This window comes from Podarcis filfolensis (genome assembly GCF_964270895.1).
Source record: "Podarcis filfolensis genome assembly, chromosome: 3".
NCBI lineage: Eukaryota > Metazoa > Chordata > Lepidosauria > Squamata > Lacertidae > Podarcis > Podarcis filfolensis.
The window spans coordinates 104,868,015-104,891,900 of record NC_139606.1 but is presented as its reverse complement, the minus strand read 5'-3'; the positions used below and the strand labels follow the sequence as shown (position 1 = coordinate 104,891,900).

Genomic DNA, 23,886 nt, shown 5'->3' with positions numbered 1-23,886 from the left:
TGGCCTGGAAGTGACCCAGGTGGAAGGCTCTCACGGAATCCAGCTGCTGACACACTCCTTGCGGTGTACATAAACAACCTCCGGGGATTTTGCTGAACTTCACCAGTGAATGCACCCTCCCAGCTATGTCCTGGTCTCAGCTATGGGAAGCTCCAGCCAACAGGAGAAAGGTCCAGATCTGGACCAGAAACACGCCCAGGATTGGGAACCTGGGTCTGCTTTCACTTCAGAACAGAAGTGCCCAGTATGAGCACGCCCTTTTAAAAAGCGTGAATAATGCCATGTGTAGTTTGGCCCTTGGTACTGCTGCATGCAACTGCATCCTCATGCAGGCAGGATTTTGTTTTTTTTCTGCAGTGAAGAAAGCTCAATGGCCTTCTGCCTTTTGCTCCTGTAATCACACACATACATATGGATCCAGCACAAGTAGGGATACAACTAAGTAGGGATAGACTCAGAGAATCATAGAGTTTATTTCTTGTTGTTTAGTCATGTCCGACTCTTCGTGACCCCATGGACCAGAGCACGCCAGGCACTCCTGTCTTCCACTGCCTCCTGCAGTTTGGTCAAACTCATGTTGGTAACTTCAAGAACACTGTCCAACCATCTCGTCCTCTGTCGTCCCCTTCTCCTTGTGCCCTCCATCTTTCCCAACATCAGGGTCTTTTCCAGGGAGTCTTCTCTTCTCAAGAGGTGGCCAAAGTATTGGAGCCTCAGCTTCAGGATCTGTCCTTCCAGTGAGCACTCAGGGCTGATTTCCTTAAGAATGGAGAGGTTTGATCTTCTTGCAGTCCATGGGACTCTCAAGAGTCTCCTCCAGCACCATAATTCAAAAGCATCAATTCTTCGGCGATCAGCCTTCTTTATGGTCTAGTTCTCACTTCCATACATCACTACTGGGAAAACCATAGCTTTTACTATACGGACCTTTGTTGCTAAGGTGATGTCTCTGCTTTTTAAGATGCTGTCTAGGTTTGTCATTGCTTTTCTCCCAAGAAGCAGGCATCTTTTAATTTTTATGACTCTGTCATCATCTGCAGTAATCATGGAGCCCAAGAAAGTAAAATCTCTCACTGCCTCCATTTCTTCCCCCTCTGTTTGCCAGGAGGTGATGGGACCAGCAGCCATGATCTTCTTTTTTTGAGTTTATTTACTGAATTATCTACCGACCTATACCCGGAGGTCTCAGGGCGGTTCAATCTTTCTGCCCAATGTGGGGCTCGAACCCACGATCCTGAGTCTCATACTGAGCTATCACAGTCGGTAGTGCATGAGTCTCTTAATCTCAGGGTTGTGGGTTCGAGCTCCACGTTGGGCAAAAGGTTCCTGCATGGCAGGGGGTTGGGATGGATGACCTTCGGGTGTCCATTCCAACTCCCTTCCAATTCTATGATTCTATGATACTGTTCACCTGCCTGCAGGAGCTCCCAGGTTCAATCCCTGTTGTCTCCCTGGGAAAATCTCCTGCCCAAAACCCTGGAAAGCTCATCAATATAGACAGTACAGTGGTACCTCGGGTTACATACACTTCAGGTTACAGACTCCGCTAACCCAGAAATAGTACCTCAGGTTAAGAACTTTGCTTCAGGATGAGAACAGAAATCGTGCAGCAGCGGCACGGTGGCAGCAGGAGGCCCCATTAGCTAAAGTGGTGCTTCGGGTTAAGAACAGTTTCAGGTTAAGAACGGACCTCCGGAACGAATTAAGTACTTAACCCGAGGTACCACTGTAATGAGCTGGGTGGGTGAATATTCTAAGGAAGTTTCCTAAGCTCCTGTGATCCACTGCCCTCCCCTCCCCTCACGCTCCGGAGACAGGCTGTCTGCCTTGTTTTTCTGTTTGCTTTGTTCCTCAAGTACTTTGCATCTTTCTTTTTTTTATCTGTACAAATATTTGTTCTGCGATCCTTCTTTTTTTGAGGTGTCCCCCAGCCTCATGCATAATTAAAAAGAAAAGTCTTACGGAGGAGGGACGGCTTTGTGACTGACACAAGGGCCAGCCAATCAGGGCTGTGCCAATCAGCCTCCAGAGTAAAACCAAATGAACTCTGGTTTTCCCCAGCGCTCAATATGGAGGAGAAGGCAGTACTGTATATTGTCTGATCAAAACACGGTAGGATCACCATGAAAAATTATGACTGCTCAGGTCGGTTGGGAGAGTGGGCAGACCTGGGAATATCTCTCAGAAGCCATGAGGGGTATGAACGGGATTCATAAATTTATTTATTCATATACTTGCTTAAAAGTTTATTCTCTTCCCACCCTCCATGTAGAGGTTTTCAACGTGGCTTACAAAATTCAACCATGGTCAGAAGGTGCTAACAATCTACTGCTATTTTCAGATGGCATTCAAACACAATTCAGATAAATTCAGATTGCACAATTTACCTGCCACTCCTGTGCAACAAACCTGCTCCTCTTGCACACCCACCCTTAAATTTGACTTTTTTTGCAGCAATGAAAGTGTCAAAAAAAGGCCCTGAGAAGTGTGGGATAACACTTGCTTGATGCAGCGTTCGATACCCTCACCATAAACAAATGACAATATATTGCTGCTCTGCTTTTCAGCCTAAAAAAAAAAAAAAGGCTCCCAGAGCAGTTTACAAAAGCACACACGAAACACACACATGTCCTTGCCCTCAGGCTCACAATCTAAAGAGACAGGGCAATCTAAAAAGGCAATTTGAAAAGAATGAATGCTCACTAAGCAGATTGCCTGTAAGCAAAGCAGAATTAAAATAACAGTAATCCACTCCGCTAAAATCATAACATGTAACACAAAAATTATCCAGTTGTCCTGGGCAGGCATTCAGTCTGCTACATATCTCTTTGCCCCGCCCATGCTTAGCAAATGCCGAATAAGATTTGTAAAAATATACATATAGAGTCCTTCAATTTGCATAATATATACAGGTGACAGAACCCTTCTTTCCCTTGTTTAGATTTCGGAGTTACCATAGCACAGAACGCCAACTTTTTCTCTCTCTCTTTTTAACCCCTGTTCAGACTCCTGGCCCTGCACGCTAGCTTGACTTGTGAGTGGGCTAAAGAAATCCCATTCAAAACCAACACTTCAACCTTTTTTTATTTTCAAATCTGATAAAATACAACTTGTCAGACGCAAGTTTGGCTTGTGAAGAGATAATTGCTATAGTAACTGCTGCATCACATTACTTACACATATGGATTCTTCTGAAGACTAGGCTGAGAACTTCTGCTTTGTTGTATACCTTTAATGATAAACGGCACTGAAGGGAGTGAATCTTACCTTTTGAATAAGGAAAGAAAAATAAAATAAAAGGGAAATCGCTAGCTATGGAGACTTGCCACCTGAAAGGATTTGGCAACCATTTTCCCTCCAGCTCACTTAAGAGGGAAAGAAACAAGGTTGTAAAATATAAAGGGATAGAAAAGATTTATTTGCTTTCCTATCCACCCCCCACCCCGGTTTCTCTTTTGTTCTGTTCTGTTCCAACAAGCCCACAGAATTGTGACCGCAGATTTTTTGTGGGGGTGGCTCATGGTTGAATGTCTGTCTTACAGAGCTTCATTAAATCAGACTCTGCAAAGGACCTAAAGTGGGGAAAGTCACTGTTGCTTTCATTTCCTGCTTGCAGGCCATTGGTTGGCCCTTGGCCCTGATCCAGCAACCAGCCTTGTCTTACGCTCTTGGGAAGGGAGAGGGGCCTCACTCTCTCCTGCAGCAAACCTGAAGCTTCTAATACAGGGGTCCCCAAACTAAGGCCCGCAGGCCGGATAAGGCCCAAAGGACTCGTTTATCAGGCCCACGGCAACCCCTGCCGCCACCCCCTCTTACCGCCACTGCGCTGCGCGGCTGCCCACTTCCGGGTTGGAGGAGCACCGGAAATAGCTTGTGCGCATGCATACACGTTATTTGCGCATGCACAAGCATTATTTGCGCATGTGTATGGAAGTGAGAGCTGGACCATAAAGAAGGCTGATCACCGAAGAATTGATGCTTTTGAATTATGGTGTTGGAGGAGACTCTTGAGAGTCCCATGGACTGCAAGAAGATAAAACCTATCCATCCTTAAGGAAATCAGCCCTGAGTGCTCACTGGAAGGACAGATCCTGAAGCTGAGGCTCCAATACTTTGGCCACCTCATGAGAAGAGGAGACTCCCTGGAAAAGACCCTGATGTTGGGAAAGATGGAGGGCACAAGGAGAAGGGGACGACAGAGAACGAGATGGTTGGACAGGGTTCTCGAATCTATCTGCATGAGTTTGACCAAACTGCGGGAGGTAGTGGAAGACAGGAGTGCCTGGCGTGCTCTGGTCCATGGGATCACGAAGAGTCGGACGTGACTAAATGACTAAACAACAACAACAACAAGCGTTATTTCCGATGCACATCCAGGTCGGAGCAGGCCCATGACATAAGCTGTTTCTGGTGCTCCTCCAACCCGGAAGTGCGCCGGAAATAGTGTGTGCGCATGCGTATGGGCATGCATTCCCCCCACCCTCTGGCCCGCTGCACGATCGGTGCTGGAGACACTGGCCCAAGGCGCGGTAAGTTTGCTCACCTCTGTTCTAATATGTATGGCTGTGAAGACATGGCGCTTCTGAGCCAAACTGGACATTGGCCTTGGCAAATATCACGATCCCCAACCCATGTTTGCTGAGATAATGTGGCAATAGAGGGGAGGATTGGGACCACCAGACACACGGTATTCAACTAAGTTTTACTCAGATTGGGTGCACTGAAGTTAACAGGCCAATCGTAGGGTCTGAGCGGTTTCCTGCTGGTCCCATGCTTTTATGCACGGCTCTGAGTGGTTTTTCCTTTCTCCTGCTGCTTCCTCCTTGGAAAACCTGTTTTTTAAGTGCTAAATCGGAGCAATGGTCACTCTAGAGAAAACCTGATTGCCATTTGATTCAGTGGCAAACAGCGGGTTTTCCCGGGAGGCAAGAGGTGGGGCAAGCAAGCGGAAGTGTGGCTGAGCCCTCTGTCACGCTCATTCATTTACATGGGTCTACTCTGAGTAAAAGGGACGCGGGTGGCGCTGTGGGTTAAACTACAGAGCCTAGGACGGTTCGAATCCCCATGACGGGGTGAGCTCCCGTTGCTCGGTCCCTGCTCCTGCCAACCTAGCAGTTCGAAAGCACGTCAAAGTGCAAGTAGATAAATAGGTACCGCTCCAGTGGGAAGGTAAATGGCGTTTCCATGCGCTGCTCTGGTTCACCAGAAGCGGCTTAGTCATGCTGGCCACATGACCTGGAAGCTGTATGCCGGCTCCCTCGGCCAGTAAAGCGAGATGAGCGCCACAACCACAGAGTCGGCCACGACTGGACCTAATGATCAGGGGTCCCTTTACCCTTTACCTTACTCTGAGTAAAAAGTTTCGAACTGCCATATATTTCCTAGAATACAAGCTGTGTTTGCCTTATTTTAAAGGCAGCCTTTATTATGTGTAGTTATTAATCATTTAACTGTAAAATAATATTGGGTGTGCTGTCTGTGCTTATATATTTTAAATTATACTAAGCTCTGTTTAAATACGTGAGAGTTTCAAAAGAACTAACACCTGAAACGGGATCTTTTCACTAAATTATAATTATACTGCTAAATTCAGCAGAGGCTAGTTCTTAAAGAATCTACAGGGAATCCAGGAAAATTAGAGACCTGTCCCAGATGAACTTGTGCAAAGCATTATTAAATATTTAGAGGCAATGTACACAAAACAAATCACATGTAGAGAGTTCTTGGGACTGAAGCCTTTCAGGCAACAGGTGGGGGCTACATGTTTGAATGCTTCTACAAAAATAAAAAATATTGTTAGGGAAAATAGCACAATAGAGAGATGGCTAGGCTAGAGCCCTCTCTGCTTTATGATCTTGTTTTCCATTAACAGGGAGTTTTTGTTGTGAGGGAATAACAGATTCTTTGCAATCCCCAAGGTGCCGTTTGAAATAGCAAAATCCCAATAATGTTGATCCACATGAATTATGTTAATGTGCAGATTGGCCTCTAAAAGAAGAAAAAGCCTTGCCAACTAAAAATCAGCATGGCTTGTATAAAGGTAAGTTTTGCCTCCATCAGCTGTATCCCCCCCATCTTCCTCCTCCGCAGGGCCATCTACCACCAGCTGTGGGAAGGATCTTTGGAGAGTGAGGGAGCAGGTAAAGAAAGAATCGGGGGCTGCTCTAGATGGGCTACTCCCTTTCCCCGCATGGCCAACAGCTGCCCTGTGGGACAGATGCCAGGAAGGTGAGATAGGCAGGTGAAGATCATAGAATCATAGAAGTGTAGAGTTGGAAGGGACCTCGAGGGTCATCTGGTCCAACTCCATGCAATGCCAGAATCTCAGCTAAAGTATCCATGACAGATGGCCATCCAACCTCTGCTTAATAGCCTCCACGGAAGGAGAGTCCACCACCTTCTGAGGGAGACCGTTCCACTGTTGGAACAGCTCTTACTGTCAGAAAACCCTTCCTGATGTTTGGGTGGAACCTCTTTTCTTGCAGCTTGAACAGATGACATCAAGTGCCTCTATCGGTTCCAAATGGGCGGTTGCATCCACTCACAGGGCCATCCCACCAAACCGTGGGAAGGAGCCCGACAACTTTTCAATGTTGATCATGTTTACAGTGGACGCTCAGGTTGCAAATGTGATCCGTGTGTGTCAGGGAACTGCCATCGGCTCAGGGGTGAGGGGGGGAAAGGCGGATGGATTACAGAGAGCCCCCAAAGATCGTGGGAAGCAGCACCTCCTCAGCGGAGGAAGGAAGCCACGCCTCTAGGTGCAGGGCTGAGGAGGGAGGTCCCCCTTTACTCACGCCTTCTTTCCGCAGAAGGCTTTCGCGCAGAGAGGGGAGGAGTAGGCTGGGGGTCAAGAGACTACTCTGCTGGGGAAGATTCAAGGACCGCCCACTCTCAGATTCTGCTAGTGAATGAGCAAGACATGAAATAGAGGCGCTCTGCATTCTAAAGGTTTTTAGCACCAATAATAAAGCTTTAGAACAGACCAGTGAGGCACCTTGCCTGATTGCTCTTGAGCAACCACCTGATAGCCATAACAGTGCGGGATGCACGTTCGTCTGCGCACGTGCGGGTTGCAATTTGGCACGCATGCGCAAAGCACAATTTAGTGCTCTTGCGCATGCGCGATCGCCGAAACCCGGAAGTAACCCATTCCGGTACTTCTGGGTTTTGGTGGTCCGCAACCCAAAAAAACACAGCCTTAAGCATCTGTACCCCGAGGTATGACTGTATTGTGTTTTCTAAGAATCTGCATGAAGTTAGGCAGACAAGACGGAAAAACAGGGCAGCTTAAAAAAGTTTCCGCCACCCTTCTTTGCCTGATCATTTAAGCAAATCTCTAATCAGCATGGTGATAGTAAGAATTAAAATCTTACTTTTGATTTAGGAAATTCCATTAGGGTGATTTTTAATATCACAGGCTAAGCACAGAAGTAGAAACTGAAGCTGCTGTGAACTTCCTCCAGACTACTCCCTGCATGTGTGGATGCTATCAGATGCAGAACAGCAAGTGGAATAGTTATTTTAAAATTGAGTAGCCTTCCAATACTACTCCCCCCCCCCTTCTTACCAGCAGATGTGGGCAATACGCACAGACGGCACTTGCAATGCATATGCATTTGAGCTTTTGAATCTTACGTGCCGTATTTTAAAAACAGGCTTTATCATACATGGTTGATGTAAACATAATATAGAATTGTTTATGCTGCCTGTCTTTCTATAATGGAAATGATAGTAGAGAGTTATTTTAAAACTGAAAGTGCTTTCTGGCATTTAACTCTGGGATATAAGCACACATACGAAGCCCTTGTAATGCCCATGTGTGGGAGTGACAACGCCCTCCTCTTTACACAAGGGTAATTTAGATTGTAGTCAGCTATCCTTCAAGAATCCAACCAGCTCTCTTCTTCCTGCGCCAAGTCTTCCTGCACGCTCTTTCTGAAGCCGAGCTAATTATCTTTCCTGGATGAGCCTTATCTAATTCAGAGCTGATGTCATTATGAAAACAACCATTTAATAACTCCAGCCACATCAAGTAAACGAACAGCGGGAGGCTGCGGCGAGTCCAGTCAAGGAGAGGAGGCAACCTGCTGCGCCGTCTGCTCTAATGAACGCAATTAGTCTGCAATGGCAGAGAAGGAACTGCCAGGGCTTCTGCTGAAGATAAAAAAGCACACTCTCTTCTCTGTAATCTTGCACACAGCTAGGTAAACAAACTGCTTATGCAGCCCTGCAAATCCGCACAAGATTAAGCTTATGCACAGATGAGTCAGGTCCCTTTCGCTGGGCTGGGTTTTAATGTGGTCCCTAAAGTACTGATCCATGTGAGATTTGTTTGTAGGGCTAGTTTGCGCAACCATTGAACTGAGTGACGAACGGGCCGAGCGAGTGAATTGCGGCTGCTTACCTTGCAACGCTTTTCAAGCCGTGGACACTTTGTTTGTTTGTTGACTTTGCACATCGCCCTTAAATATTACAAAGGAGTTTGACAAAATTAAAGCCACGATGAAGACACGGCAATTAATAAAGCAGTCAGATAAACGAGCAGCATTACAAAGGGGTCAGAGAAGTGTTAAAATCCCAACAGGTGTTAAAGAGGGAATGCAAAGTTTGCCTTGGCAGTTACATTGATTACAACCCATTGGCTCCAGCTGTGGAACTTGCAAGATCTTTGAAACTATGGACTGGAAATCCCTATACAGCACTGTTTTGAATGATCAAAGCAGCTCATACACATTCCTGCATTGCAGGGAGCTGGGATAGATGACCCTTGGGGTCCCTTCCAACTCTATAATTCTATGATTCCGTGATTACCATCACACACACACACACACCCTGTTTCTGTGCTGATTCCATCATCAACCAATCTCACCCTTCCTTAGACTCCCACCGCTGCAAGCAACAGGGATTAATCCTTAGTCATCTGGGGAACCATCCACCATCAAACCCTAAGTCAAGACGCAGGGGTCAGCAAACTTTCAGCAGGGGGCCGGACTATAATTTGGGGGGAAAAACTGAACGAATTCCTATGCCCCACAAATAACCCAGAGATGCATTTTAAATAAAAGGACACATTCTACTCATGTAAAAACACCAGGCAGGCCCCACAAATAACCCAAAGATGCATTTTAAACAAAAGGACACATTCTACTCATGTAAAAACTGATTCCCAGACCGTCCGTGGGCCGGATTTAGAAGGCGATTGGGCCAGATCCGGCCCCCGGGCCTTACGTTTGCCTACCCATGGTCAAGAGGTTAGATTAAGGTAGGAGTTTCACTACACTGGCTCCCTTCTAGTCCAGTACACACAATCCACTTCCCCTATGACTAAGTGGTCATGAGCACACACACATATCCTTTCAGACACACACACACACACACACAGACAAGATCATAGAGCGAAATGTTATGATGAAATTGCTGACAACCATTTTTCCAGCTACCGTGGTGGCCATGATCGGAGGAACAGCTGCTTGCTGCAACTACGTAGGGTTCTGGGTTCACATTTTAACCTTTCCACCCACAACTGCAAGCATAGGAAAGAATAAGGAGGAGAAGCTGTTGGCTTACGGGGGAAACGGGCTGTATAAAACAGCCTGTGTTTCTGTGATTCCTCAGAATAGCTGCACCAAATTGGTATAAGTCTTTGCTACAGGCAAGTTGGGATGCGGGTGGCGCTGCGGTCTAAACCACAGAGCCTAGGGCTTGCTGATCAGAAGATCGGCGGTTCGAATCCCCACGATGGGGTGAGCTCCCGTTGCTTGGTCCCTGCTCCTGCCAACCTAGCAGTTCAAAAGCATGTCAAAGTGCAAGTAGATAAATAGGTACTGCTCTGGTGGGAAGGTAAATGGCGTTTCTGTGAGCTGCTCTGGTTTGCCAGAAGCGGCTTAGTCATGCTGGCCACATGACCCGGAAGCTGTACGCCGGCTCCCTTGGCCAGTAAAGCGATATGAGCGCCGCAACCCCAGAGTTGGGGTCCCTTTACCCTTTACTGGCAAGTCAGCACATTTCCAGCAAAGATTTCCCTGCTATTCCCTTGCCTGGACAGGCATTCCCAGGAATATTGCCTCCCCGCCGCGCCCCCCCCCAAGAGCTTCCAACATTGAATACCAAGCTGGAGCACCTATGTGCAAGCTGGAATGCTCCATGGGTTGGTGCCCCCACCTGCCATTCCAAATAGCGAGATGGTGCACTATTGTGTAAGCCACATAGGAATGTAGCAACCTGCCTTACACAGAGTCAGGCCATCAGGCCATCAAGCTCCATATGATGTACACTGACCAGCAGCAGTTCCCCCGGTTTTTCCCTGCCCTACATGCAGATGGCGAGGGCTGAACCTGGGACCTTGTTTATGCAAGGCACGTGCTCTAACACTGAGCTATGTCCCTTCCCCACACCAGATGTGCTTGAAAATGCAGACAAAAGGAGAAGCACTAGACCAGGGGCCAGCAACCTTTTTCAGACGTGGGCCGGCCAACCATCCCTCAGACCATGTGGTGGGCCAGACTATATTTTTGGGGGGGAAATGAACGAATTCCTATGCCCCACAAATAACCCAGAGATGCATTTTAAATAAAAGGACACATTCTACTCATGTAAAAACACGCTGATTCCTGGACCGTCTGCGGGCCGGATTTAGAAGGCAATTGGACCAGATCCGCGCCCCCCCCCAGCCTTAGTTTGCCTACCCATGGTCTAGAGCACCTCACTCAGCCAGCGGGTTCTCTTGCAGCCCACTTGGTATGAAAAATTGGACCACCCTGATTTAGAGGGATGGCAAGGAGATGAAAGGAGGGGAGAGGACAGGACAGCCTCCTTCTGTAGAGATGCCGCCTTATAAGCCAGAAAACTCCTACATTTCTGCATTTGATTTGGGAAATGCAGCCAGTCACTTTTCAGATGACAGAGAGCAGCAACTAGTTACTACTGCAGAGAAATCTTTTCATTTTTTTTGCAGCTCTCTGTTACTAGCAGCTTTTTCTGATCTCGCTTCTCTGGGGAGAGCAACCTAGTAGAAGAAAATGAGCTACAAAACAACGCTGGGAGGAATGAAAAAATAATGCCGTGCAACTTTCAAAAATAATACTCGCTGTCTTGAAAGCCCTGTACAATTAATAAGCAAACAACAGCAGGAGCTGGAGCAATTGGCTGAGGCTCAGTATAAATCCTCAGATAGCAACGAGTGCATTATATTATCTGAAATAAGGACTCATCAGTGGCATGACTATGAAATTCACGACAGGGAAAAAGATAAGTTGGTTCCCGGAGGAGCTGGTGGAAAGGCTTTAAAGCGGGGCAATTTGAATACAAAATCAACCAAAGAGCACAAACATTCAAAGTGCTTGTTTAGAAGTCAAGCACTCAGTTGCTGATCTGTTTTGCTGTTGAAAGCAGAACATCTACAGCTGCCAAAACCACACCCAGCTCCCTTGGACGGCTGCTGGCAGGGCTGCCTCCCCTGTTTCTTACGATTTGGCAGCCAGCAAGTTCAGCAAAGGACTGGCAATACACTATTTTGCAAAATGTAACCATTCTCCCTTTTCACCCTGTTCCCACACTCTTCCTACTCTTTAAAAAAAGCTAATTCTATTCCAGGCTGCATCAGCAGATGCATAGTGTCCTGATTGATGGTAGTAATAGTCCCACACTTTTTATGCTTGGGTCAGGCCACACCTGAAATATTGTGTCCCGTTCTGGGTGCCACAATTTAAGAAGCATCTAGGGGTTTTTGTGGGCTGCAAGCTTAACATGAGGCAACAGTGTGATGCAGCAGCAAAAAAAGGCTAAAGCTATTCTAGGCTGCATCAACAGAAGTATACTGTCCAGATCGAGGGAAGTAATAGTACCACTCTATTCTGCCTTGGGCTGACCACATTTGGAATGGTTGAAGGAACTGGATATGTTTAGCCTGGGAATGAGGAGACTGAGAGGAGACACGATAGCCATCTTCTATGTTTCCTTCTGGGAAACATATTCCACTGGTGGGTGGGGTCAGAAAGAAAGCTGGGCAAAGCAATGGATGTGACTCTTTCCTTCATATAGTAGGCTACATCTTCTTAACCACACCAAAATCAGAGGATTTGTGTACACACACACACCTCCATCCGGGCAGGAAGGAGCTACTACAGTCGTACGTTGGATCTCAAATGCCTTGGCTCCCGAACAAATCGGCTCCCGAACCATCAAAACCTGGAAATGAGTGTTCCGGTTTGCGAATGATTTTTGGAAGCTGAACATCTGGTGCGGCTTCCGATTGGCTGCAGGAGCTTCCTGCAGCCAATCGCTTTGGTTTCCGAACGTTTTGGAAGTCGGACTTGAGGAGAGGGCTGGCACTGGGCACGGCCTAGGGAGAGTACTGAGGGCCAGATAAACAAGCATTGAGGGCCACATTCAGCCTCTGTAGGCCAGAGGTTCCCCACTCATGCGATAGCTCCTGGTGCTCTAGCTGAGGTGGTCTCTGCCCCCCTCAACGGCCACATAAGGGTTTATGCAGCTAGATACGTTTTGTGCATCAAAAACATCTGTGTAAGAAGCACATAGAGTGAAATAAGGTGTGTGTGTGTGTGTGTGTGTGTGTGTGTGTGTGCAGTTGGACCTATGGGATTTAATAAGGAGGTAGGTAGTTTTTCTAAAAAGGAATAGATGAGAAAATCTAGAAAAACTTTTCCAAATAGCATATTATGAGACGTAATTACTTGACTAGTCAAAGGCACTTATTGACCCATATTGAACTCCACTTAAACTGAATATGCAAGCACAGGGCAAAACAAACAGAAGATTACAGGGATGAGCTTCCTCTTACATTTTGCTGAGCATGTTAATATTTCATTTGTTTCAAGGCAAGTGGTAGTGGGGGGCTCAGCTTCACAGGTATGCTTTGTGGGAGAAGAAAGTTCCATGATCCCTTCCTAGTAATAATTGGGGGGGGGGACATCCCTTTAACCTCCCATTCTTTTCAAGGCATCTCTGTCTTTTCCATTTCCCCAAATTTATTTCCTTCTTTCTCTGTTATCTTCATTTGTACCTCTGTCTTTCTCTAATAATTCTTATTTTTTTTTCTTCCCCCTTTTATGTCCTCCCCCTTTCAGTTTCAAAAAGTTTGGCGTTGGGGCAGTTTTAACTGAAACGTATTGTAATATTTTTACGTAAACCACCTTCTGATGTTCACCTTAGGTGCCTTGGCAGAAAGACGGTAAATAAATTCAAAAATTAAATAAATATAATAAAAAGCAATACATAAATACAAATAAATATATAACAAATAAGTGTCCATTGATGCATTTAAAATTCTAAAGAAGTCTATTTGAAGGAAAGGAATGAACCAAGCATTTGATTGACATGTTCAAAAACTTTCCTAACACCCAACATCTTTCTCTGAGAATATGTCTGTGGGCCCCACCAGACTTCTGTTGGGGTGGAGGAGCTATGGAGGCATTTAGCAACATATAATTTATGCAATAGTAGTGGATTAGTGGTAGATTTATACAGCACTGTCCTCACATTTTTTCTGCTTTATCAGTTTTCCACCAATGCTTCCCCAACGCGGCCGTATTTACTGCTGTCCTGAGGGGCATTCTTGCACTATAGTACAACAAAAGCAAGTCAATATTCACTTACCCACCTGGGACATGTTGTGATATAAAGAGGATCTCAGCAGGAATCTAGAGGAAGAGGACGTGCACTGAATGCAAAGAAAGTAGCGTATCTGCCCCAAAACCTTTGCACATGCAAACAGTATTGAAAGGTAGATCGTGTATAACGGCCCGGATAAAACCATGACCACAAATCATCATGAATGCACAAGAAAATGGGCTTCTATAGAGGCCTTTTGCTGTTTCTTAGGCTGTTACCCTCTTCTTACCTTTAATATACAGTGGTACCTTGGGTTAAGTACTTAATTCATTCCGGAGGTCCGTTCTTAACCTGAAACTGTTCTTAACCTGAAGCACCACTTTAGCTAATGGGGCCTCCCGCTGCTGCCACGCCGCCGGAGCACGATTTCTGTTCTCATCCTGAAGCAAAGTTTTTAACCTGAAGCACTATTTCTGGGTTAGCGGAGTCTGTAACCTGAAGCGTATGTAACCTGAAGCGTATGTAACCCGAGGTACCACTGTATAGCCTCTGTTCAGCCAGGGCTGCTATTCCAGCACAGGTGTAATGAATCACTTGCAGCTATAACATCTATTAACAAGTTGGGCTGCAGCGTTCTACACAAGCTGCGATTTCTGGGGTGCGTTTCAACAATCCAAATGTAAAGTAAGCTATCAACGGATCAATACGATCCCCACTTTCCTACGAAGAGGCACAGCTGGTCTGCCATCTGAGGCAGGATTTCATGGACACCACAGAAATGAACTGTACACCTTGCATGGGGGAGGGGAAACAAGCCCAAAGATCCTTTGGATCATCTCTTACTTTCCATGACCAATAATTCTTTCCCTTTGGTCTTATGGACCCAGGCGGCAATCCAGGCCACAGTTAATTGTGTTTAAGCCCTGTTGGTTTCAAAGGGATTTAAGCAAACAGCACTGCGGACTGGGTCACAGCCCAGATTTTCAAAGCTTTCAAAGATACTGTATTTAAAAACCGCTCTTTTGGCATCCAGATGAGTTGCAGATTTTTCAACATCACAACAGCTCCCAATTTAGCTGTGCATGACAGTGCTTTCGTAAGAAAACTCTTCACCCAACGTTTGGATGGTTCTACCTGCACAGTAAACCATTGTGTAAGATCAGTAATGGAGCAGTCTCTTGTTCGGGGGGGGGGAGTTTAATAAAATAGGCATGGTTGCCAAACTCTACTACTTCAAGCAGAAAATTATCCATTGTAGGGCTGACCTCCTTCCTAGTTTTCTACAAATCTATTGGCCTGTGGTATCTTCACTCATGTCCCAGGACCAGCTACTAATTGACAATGCCTTTGGTTGGGCAGATCCCAAGTCCTGTGGAGAACCCATCAAGCTGACTGTGCGGAATTCATGCTGTATTCTGAGGAAGGTCAGAAGTTGAAGTAGTGTAAAAATCAATTGTTTTATTTCAGTTATCATGTGAAGCTATCATGAAGTAGAAGATCTGCCTCTCTCCCCAACTCATCTACTGAGTGACTAACAGTTAGTGGTTACTAGACAAGACAGAGGAGTGGGGTTGCTTCCAGATGGCCTGTTTTGTTTTGTTTTTAATGGGCTGGATGCAGTATCTGTCTTTATTTATTTATTTATTTACATACATACACATTACATATTCAAATACTGTAGGTATTACAGTGGTACCTTGGCTTAAGAACCTAATTTGTTCCGGAGGTCTGTTCTTAACCTGAAACTGTTCTTAACCTGAGGTACCACTTTAGCTAATGGGGCCTCCTGCTGTGGCCATGCGATTTCTGTGCTCATCCTGAGGTAAAGTTCTTAACCTGAGGTACTATTTCTGGGTTAGCGGAGTCTGTAACCTGAAGCGTCTGTAACCCGAGGTACCACTGTGTAAATAAAACACATCATGTATTTTTCAACTTTAACATTACAAATTATATACTCACATTAGTCAAGTATTTATACACCTTTCCCTTTCCCCATATTCCCTTGTTACCCCCCCCCCCATGTATGGCATCTTTAATTCTACTTTCTAATATTACTGTTGCGTTTATATTTATTATCTAGCGTATTCAAAATTCCTTCTTTCATTTCATAAATCTTATCTTTGTGAAATGAATCTCTGATGGCCTGTTTTATTGTGCGTTCATCCTGACTTGTTCGCACAAAGTTTGTCCAGAGGCTAGATGGTGCTGGGTGCTTATTGCGTCTTCATTCTGATTTGCTTGCTGGGCCATTGTACACCACTACATCGAGCAACTGTTCCATACTTTCCAATGCATTTGTGGAAGAAGTGAGTGTCTTGTGCACCAGATCAACTTTAATTGTGCAACCCGACTGAATCCCACTGGGAAATAGCATCGGTCTGGAAGCATCCAGTAAGGACTCTGGGAAAACTGAGGCCACTTGGCGGGGCTTGCTTTGGATATCAACACGCTTGTTCATCTGATGCAGTCCATCTAATTCTTCATCTTTCCAATTTACCCATTGAAAACATTTCATAGGCAATCTGAGGTATCCACAAATCCTTTTTTTCACTGGGACAAAAGTTATGGCGGCTAATAAAAAGCTGCTCTTCCCTTCTTAAAACATGTGGGAAAGCTGCAAAAATGATATCTAAGCGGTGGCGTTATAGCATCAGATATTTCGGCAGAATAAATGAGAATTAATGTCAACTGTGCCTTGCCAGAACCTGCTGTCCCTGTGCCTAACGGTTGGAGGAAGAGACCTGTGCAAGCCCTTCTATGGCATCGGCAGATAGCATCATTATAAATGCTTCCACGCAAACGACTCTGCAGGAATTCTTTGATCAGTTGCACCAGGGTCAGCAATTCACTAATATACCCAGCTTGCCTCCAAACTCTCGAGACAGAATATTGGAAGGCTATGCTGTTGCACAATGAAAGCACATTAATAGACAGGGACTCCCCCCTACTCACACGCTGCTACCCACTTCAAAAGCTCTCAGTCAAATCCTCTCCTCCCACCCAGGAAGAGATGATTTCTTGTTTTGGATGCCTTTGATGTCAGTGTGGGGTTGCTAGCCAGAAAATACAGAGCGGGTTTCGAAGGCGCGGAGGTGGGGGGATTCGCAAACTACACCTCGCCTCGCCATCCTTCCTAAAGCGAAGGACGCAGCTAGGACCTCAGCACAAAGAGATGATTCCAAACTCTGTGTTTGCTTCTGAGGTTGCAATGCATTTGCAGGGGAGAAGCAGCACCACGACCCTTCGCCCAACCACTTGTTTCCATCTGCAGCCCCTTCCCCCCAAGAACAAAACCCTGGTCAGTTTGCACACCTGTGGGCACAATATCATTGTGCCTCCTGCTGGCCCTGCCCCCTCGGTCCATGCGTTCACCCCAAATTTTGAAGACAGCCTGCAGGATTAATTGGATTCGCCATCCCTCAAAGAAACAGCTGCAGAGACTGGTACGTAAAAAAAAACACCGCCGAAGAGCCCTGCTGGATCCTATCTAGCGCAGCCTCCTATTCTCACTGCTACCAGCCAGACACCAACAGGTTTCAAAATACCTTTAATAAGGGAGAATTCTTGCATTTACTCCTTCGCAAAGACATGTTGCAGGTGCAGCTTACTCGGCTGCAGCAGTCAAGTTATTTGGAGCAGTGCTTTACAAGGGAGTACAAATAATAATAATAAATAATAATAATAAATTTTATTTATACCCCGCCCTCCCCGGCCAGAGCCAGGCTGAGGGCGGCTAACACCAGTAAAATTACAGTAAAAACATAAGAGGAAAAAAGCCAATTTAAAATACAGGTTAAAATGCAATTTAAAATGCAGCCTCATTTTAAAAGTAGCCCATAGATCAAAACCATAAGGGGAGGGGAACATAAGGGTCAGACTGAGTCCAAACCAAAGGCCAGGCGGAACAGCTCTGTCTTGCAGGCCCTGCGGAAAGATGTCAAGTCCCGCAGGGCCCTAGTCTCTTCCACCAAGTCGGGGCCAGTACTGAAAAGGCCATGGCCCTAGTTGAGACCAATCAATTCAATGTAAGAATGATCCCTTGACAAACATGTTTTGAAATGTGTTGGGAGCAATCTGCTTCTTTCTAAGTGGGGTCAGTGGGAGGTTGTTACCATTACAGCTGCTGTTGTTTTTTATCTCTCATAATTGTGTGTTGTCGGATTGTCCATAACCTCTAGTCAACTGATACAACAAATAGACAAGACTCATCAAGCTTCTATCATGGTGCAGATCAAAAGATCGTGGTGTAAGCTAATGTCTCTCAGAAGGGTTAAATAAAAGCCTATGGGTTGTAATCTGTGCTAATCCTGCTGAGAGTAGACCCACTGAAATGAATGAACAGGACTAATTTAGGTCCATTAATTTCAATCCACCTAATGCTTAGAAACACTCACGCCTCAAGCCTTCAAGAGATGCCACCGCATACTTTATAGAGCAATTATTGCCCCATAGAACCTGAAGTTAGCATTGCCCCACCTCTTATTTGCATAGTTCAGCCTCCATACCATTTTCTAGTCCTAGTAGTGTATGATAAAGAGACTGAATCCAGGAACCAGCTTATGCATAATAACGGAATACATGTGATTCTTTTTCCTTTGAAGCTGTGATATACCTATCAGCTTTTGCAGAATCCATGGAGATTTTATTTTGCAAAATGTATACAGTGGTACCTCTGGTTGCAAACAGGATCCATTCCAGAGCCCCCATTCGCAACCTGTCGCAACCACGTCTGCGGGTCATGATTTGCTGCTTCTGCGCATGTGCGTGACGTCATTTTGAGCACATGCGCAAGCAGCAAAACCCAGCCAAGAAGTAACCCTTTCCGGTATTTCTGGGTCGCCGCAGGACACAACCTGAAAACGCTCAACCTGAAGCAAACACAACACGAGGTATGACTGTACTTCTTTTGCTGTCCGTTAGCATCGCAATGCCATAAGAGTTAAAACACTCAGTTAACAATGCAATCCTGCATTCCACTTTTGGGTTTCAGTGCAATTTCAGTCCAAACCCTTGAAATTCTGGAATATCAGGACATCCAGAACATGGTTCTTCCTTCCATGCCCCACGCTGCTTTCTTGTAAATTTGGGGTAGCAGTTACAACAGAAGTCCACGCAGGAGGAGGAGACATTACATAAGAAAACCCCAAACAGCCCGCTGCTGACTACACATAAATGTTAACAAAGGACTTGTGTGGCTCTGCGGATGTCAGGTCCTAAGAAGCAAAAACACATTCCTCTCCTCTCTCTTCCTTGTTGGCGGATGGTTCACAATTTATATTTTTAGAGATCTACAGTTACATTATTGACACAAAACAAACTGTTAAGTGTGGTTACAGGCAGTCGAGTTTTATTTTATTTTGGTCCAAAATGAGACACATAAACCTGAGTTGTGGCTCCAGAAAACAAGAATTACTCTTAATGAACTGTCAAGGAAATTCTGGCTGATATACAATTTGGCAGGCGCTGCAACCCGTACTATAACTGCCCGGGACTGTGGCAACACGACACTGGGAAGCTGTTTTACTAGATGAGTAATGAAGTGCTGAGTGAAGAGTTGGGAGTAATTATTTTGTCAATGTGTATGCGTAATGCACACATACATATGTAAGATACACACACACACACACACGAGTGTGTGAGCAGCCAGAGTTGCACTACTCCAGATGTAGAGATGCAGCTGTGATATGCTTGGCAATAACTCACCACTGGGTGTGTGCCTGCAAAGATGGATTCAAAGCACTTTTGCACTTTGAGGTCTGAATCTGCCCAGTTCCTGGTCATAAATCAGGAAAGGGCTGCGCTACCCAACCTGTCAGTGGCGCACAAAGGAACCACTCTGGTGGTGGAATACAGATGCTTGGGCCAAAAGGCTCTTCACTCGCACCAAGTCCACACCGCGAGTTAGCGCACTTCAGCCTGGTTTGTTCAGATCCATGGCATTGCTCACATCCAGTTTTATGTGAGTGATCGTCATTTTCCGTTCTTGCAGTTCCAGTACAGTAATGATGCTCCATTTTACAAGTGCATCCTGCATCCACAGGTTTTGGACGTCTTGAGTCATACAATCTGCCTGTGTGTGTTTTCACTGATCCTCTTAATTACAATGCTTCCTTAAAATACTTCCTTAAAATTGGGAGGGAGGGCGGAATATAAATGAAATAAATAAATAAATAAAATAGCTGTGCACCTGCCAATGGGAAGCTAAGTGCTTCAGCTTATACATTTCATGTATAATGTCTCAGGTCTGTCACTTAGAATCTCAGTGCTGAACTAGACACTATGTTCACCACACGGCTTAGAATCCCTGTGGCAAATTTCCCAGCTTTGAGGCACATCATCTACTACAGGGTTCCCTACCACCACCAAAAAATGGTGGTCTGTGGACCACCAGTGGTCCTGAAGCTTCATTCAGGTGGTCCGCAGCATGTCCACATTAAATCTACATACTGGTTTTAAATTGCATTTTTATTGTTTTTCTTCTTTCAAAAAAATGCGTCTCTGGAAGGCAGAAAACGCACTTTCCTGCTGTGTGTGTACACACCCGTTCTCCCAGCGAAATCAGAGGGCCATACTTCAAGTAAATGGGTTTGGGATTGTGCTGTAATCCTCTCTTCCCTTCCCTGAGAGTAAGGGCTCACCCAGGCCACATTTAACAGGCACATTTGAAGGCCTGTGTCCAAGGAGGCTTTTTTGTCCCAACATTTCCCCCGGGAAAAGCAGCTATTTACCAAAGAAAGAAAGAAAGAAAGAAAGAAAGAAAGAAAGAGAGAGAAAGAAAGAAAGAAAGAAAGAAAGAAAGAAAGAGAGAGAAAACTGTTTAGGCAAAGACATGGAAACCTTGGCATGGCAATAATAATAATAATAATAATAATAATAATAATGATGATGATGATGATGATGATGCCGCCCATCTTACTGGATGCCCACCTATCAGAGATGCCTATGCAAAATAAAATTATCCACCTGGGTGATTTTAACGGAAGAGTTGGGCAAGATTTCAATTTGTGGCCTGGGACTATTAGGAAAGAAGGAACTGGAAACAGCAACCAGAACGGAATCTTTCTTTTGACTATATGTGCAGCGCACAACTTTGTTATTACCAACACTGTCTTTCGACAAAAAAAATTAATTTAAAACATTGTGGAGGCACCCTTAGACTACGTACTTGTATGAGCTGAAAATCGCCTCTTTACCAGAGCTATGACGAATGCCAACGACTGCTGGACAGACCACCGATTAATACGTTCCACGATGGCTGTCGAGATTATGCCTCAACGCAGGCTTCAAGGAAGGAAACCAAGGCACAAAATGAACACTCAAGCCCTTCAAGAGTCTGTTAAGCAGGGTTGCTTCCAAACAACTCTTAAGGACCATCTGCTTTCAGAGTTCCCTGATAACGTTGAGGAACACTGAACCAAGCTAAAAACATCCATTATGGCACCCTGTGAACAAACTATTGAATAACAAATCAAGAAACACCAGGGCTGGTTTGATGAGAATGGTAGTGAGATTGAATGCATTATTGACGAGAAAAGGAAGGCCTTTCAGATCTGGCAAAGAGATAGAAACTGTGCCACTAATTAAAAAAACCCTATGCCAACGCTAAGGCTGAGGTTCAAAGAAGAACCAGAGAACTAAAAAACACCTTGTGGATAAAAGAAAATGCTCAAGAGATCTGCCTGGGTCCCTGTAACCACACCTTTCACAATGCAGGAACCACTAGAAGGCCCTCAGAGCTGGACCTCAGTGTCCGGGCTGAACAATGGGGGTGGAGAAGCTCCTTCAGTGTGCAGGGCCAAAGCCGTTTAGGGCTTGAAAGGTCAGCACCAACACTTTGAATTGTGTTCGGAAAACATACTGAGTCTGGATGAGCCTGACTGAATGAACTGGGACTTAGGTCTTTCTAGAAATGCACTGGATTGGTCTTCATGACATTGAAGATCTCTCTATTATTCTGAACATGCCTTTTCGGTATCGCATGCTGCTGCGCCCTGTATTCCTGTTACTAATAGATTCACTGCTGTCGGGGGGGGTGTGTTTCTCTTCTTTCTTCCCGAAAGGATAACGGTTCCTGCCGGCTGGAGAAACGAAACAGAAGCATTACAAAAAAATTAAAATGCCCAAAGTGTCTCGCTTGGCTTGCGAAGGTGTGGCTGTAATCGTGCATCTATATTCCTAGCAGCTTCTAACAGGTGTCCCATTAGCTGTGCCTGAGCTTCTGTTAGCAAAGCTGAACTGGAACCAGTGCCAAAAAAACTCCTGAAAGGAAACACACCCTGTCTGGTAGCTCGCCTCCACACAGTAGGTGACGGTGAAGAAGGCTCAGCTGCAGAGGCAGGAAGGCAACCCACACAGTTATTAAAGCGTGAGTGTGTTTGTGTGTGTATTAGGTAGGACTTCAAAACAGAGGAAGGTGCTGCTAGGAAGTCTAGGCTAGGACCTCCCTGTGTGATGTGTTAGCTTTACAAACTGAGGATGCTTTACCTCTGGGATAACAGGCACACATGGGATCCCCCCCATGCCCCACACTTTGAATTGGTACAGTCCGCATAGTCTGCATTGCATCCTATTTCCCTCAATATATAAATTGATTCTAAGGGAGGAGATGGCATGAGCAGACACCAGGAGTATTTGCTGTTTGCTGCCATGGTTTGGCACCTCACGTCAAGGATTTTCTTCTTAAAAGCAGCATTTAGGAAGAATTGATGAAAACCAATAAAGATTATTGAAACCAGCAGAACAGCTCGAAGTCTCTCAGCATAAAAATAAAGCAGGGGACTAAAAGATCTGAAAGGGAAGGGAAGTCATTGCCTGGTAGGGAAATGACATCAGAATTGGCCCCAGACAGGCCTCACCTGGGGAAGCATTCAAAAGTCAGGGGGCCACAATCTGCAAGGCCCTGTCTATCTCACTTCCAAAGATGGTGATGGTGGGTCTTTGTTTGCACAAGCAGAAAAAAGGCTTCTGATGACGATCTTAATTCACATGCAGATTCATGCAGGAAAAAGAGATCCTTCAGATACCTGAGCGTCAAACTGTTTTGCATTTTTAAAAAATGATTCCTATAATTGATCATTTATTTGAGGTCACAACCACAGAGATTCATTGTATACAGAGATTCCATTGCTTCTAAATCTCCACTGGCTTTGCCACTTTTGTTATGGAGAAAAATATTTACAAACTCTTGCTACAGCAATAAAGCCCAAAACTTATTTTGATGGATTATTCAATCTTGGTGTAGAGATTTTTAATCTACTACACAGCACAACTTCCAACTTGCAGGGGCGTTGGTCTTCGTTATAGAAAAGTAACATTAACAGCGGATTCCCATGCCAATTGCCATAAATGTCCCAAAAGTTCCACCACTCTGCAACATGGTTTTGCCAATACCACCCTCTCATGCCAAACCTGAGACAATAAAATGTGTCGAACAGTGTACTTGCTGCCATACCAACAGCAAAGCTCATCATGGAGCCCATTTTCACTCTGTCAAAGCAACTAGGTTGGGATTGGCCATATGGTCCCACTGTCACAGGCATCTCGACCACTCTGTGCTTCGTTAAACCCGAGTTTCCCCAACTGTTTTGCATTTTAAAAGGTGGTGACTTGCCTGATGCAACCCTACCAAAATCTGTTGAGCGAGGGACCGCAGCAGCAGCAAGAGTTCCCGTGCGCCATTTTGGAACCCATAAGTTTTTTTGTAGTTTTTTTTTAAAGCCTTTTAAACATTTGTTTCTAGACTTTGGGCTCACTGACTTCTTCAGGCTCTGGAGAGGGTCTCCTTTTTTTTTTCATAAAATATTTATTGAAGTTTTCAAAAGAATTTAAAAAAACACACAAAAACAAAACACACACACACAAAAAAAACCCCAAAAGCAAACATATATCTTTCATTAACATTTTTCCTTGACTTCCCCACATCTCCTCTTCTTGTATTCCAATTCAATTTTTAGTTCAACAAGTTCCTATCCCCAAATTTTACCTTATTATATTTAAATCCTTTTGTTTAACCAATTTTGACATAAATCTCAATCTTGATACATCAAATCTTATTCTTAATACCTTTTTCTAAAGTCGAACCCAATTCCATTTCACGATTTCCCCATTTTAATCTAAAATAGCAAAACAGATTATTTACAAAAAAGAATATATTTATACCGCCTTTGGATACCCAAAACCCCACTCCCCACTTTTCCCGGTTTCAATCCCCAACCAATGTCCATCAATCCATCTGGTATCAGCCTGGTGATCTCACATCCGAGGCCCTTAAATCTCTTTCCTTTCCTCTCTGCCGGTTTTTCTGATAGTCCTTTA

The 23,886-nt window shown here is 45.1% G+C and overlaps 1 long non-coding RNA gene and 1 pseudogene across 6 annotated transcripts in view; both read right to left on the bottom strand.

Annotated features, from left to right (window-relative positions):
• The window catches only part of LOC310758809, a 260,702-nt gene that overhangs the window by 68,541 nt on the left and 168,275 nt on the right, over positions 1-23,886 (bottom strand). The window lies entirely within an intron of this gene.
• On the bottom strand, positions 22,632-23,142 carry LOC310758763 (reactive oxygen species modulator 1-like; annotated as a pseudogene). The gene has a single exon. The product of its transcript is annotated as a reactive oxygen species modulator 1-like (transcript).